The sequence below is a fragment of the Oryctolagus cuniculus genome, chromosome 2, assembly GCF_964237555.1.
Source record: "Oryctolagus cuniculus chromosome 2, mOryCun1.1, whole genome shotgun sequence".
Taxonomy (NCBI): domain Eukaryota; kingdom Metazoa; phylum Chordata; class Mammalia; order Lagomorpha; family Leporidae; genus Oryctolagus; species Oryctolagus cuniculus.
Genome location: NC_091433.1, coordinates 120,072,528 through 120,073,948, shown reverse-complemented (window position 1 = coordinate 120,073,948; position 1,421 = coordinate 120,072,528).

Below are 1,421 nucleotides of genomic sequence, written 5' to 3'. Positions count from 1 at the left end.
GTTACTCACTATACTTCATGGAATGTTTGGGATCCTGCATACTGGCTTTTGAGAACTTAACATTCAGAGCTTAGTTTGATATGAGATCAACATATTTGGTTTCCACTTATAAGACTTTACAAATAATCCCCTATCATGTGGGGGACCTGTCTCTACTACAGAGCTCTGAGATTATCTGGAAGGTACAACAAAAATGTCTTTAGTAGACTATGACAATATTTCACACAGCATATTTGAATATCATTTTAATTCTCCTGGTGTTTAAAGCGACCTTCTCAGTCAAACATACGAAGGTACAATTATTATCAAGACTCCAGATTCAGGGAGAATTGGATCACAAGGGCTATGTTTAGTTTCAGAAATGCATATTTTCTCCTTCAGGAAATTGTGTGTTTTTATTATATCCTGCTAGAGTTCATTTAATTTACTTAGTATTTCCTCTCTTAGTACTGGATAATTTCCAACATGATAAGCCAATTCTACACCTACTGGCTTCACACTATTTCCTGAGTCCTCTTGGAAGTCCTGATTTAAATGATTACCAAAAGGAGCATTCTTAGTAATTGGACTACATGAGATTTTGTAGATAAAGGCATTCAGTCCTGTATTTGGGAGCACCACAGTCAAGTTATGTTAAATTTCAGGGTCCTGACTCTTAATGGGAACATTATTATGTTCTTAATTGTGACTGATGTCTACCTCAAAATATATGCATAAAGAATAATAAAGATAAAATAATGCAACTTATTTTTTCACAAAAACTAATTCTAGCTATGATAATAATACTTTATGTGTATATAAATACATATATAATATAATATATGTGATAGCTTTTATTATTAAAGCCAGTAAAACAGAATAAATTTATTTTTTCCAAATTTATAGAATACCTATGCATAAAAAACAGTGAATTATAATTATAGCACTTCTATAACTAGGAAAGAATTAGGACTTAATAGAATTAAGAATTTAAAAATATCTGAGTTTTTAATACTAGGTTTTTATTATAAATTTTGAAAATGTATGATATAAAATACATTATTAAATGAAAAACATGATTAAAGTAGATCAAAAGGGTCAAAAATACTTAAGTTCTACAAAGTATCTTCCTGCTTGCAGGTATGAGTTTTACCAAAAAGTAAGAATTGATTATTTCATTTTGTATTTTTCACATGAAAGCCTATGGTTTCTATTTGTTCTTTGGTTTAATAATAAATTTCTCTATTACATCGTTCATACATCAAAGTTTTTACTGAGATTTTCATTTGCTTCAAACTAAAGTTAACACTTTCTTAATGTTTCATTTATCTCTGAAAACTCACAACCCAAATTTCCTTTTTCTTCCATTCTCCCCAAATTCATATGTGAAATTGCTTCTTTCCCTTTTATTTCCATTAACAATATGATTCAAAGATGAAAGA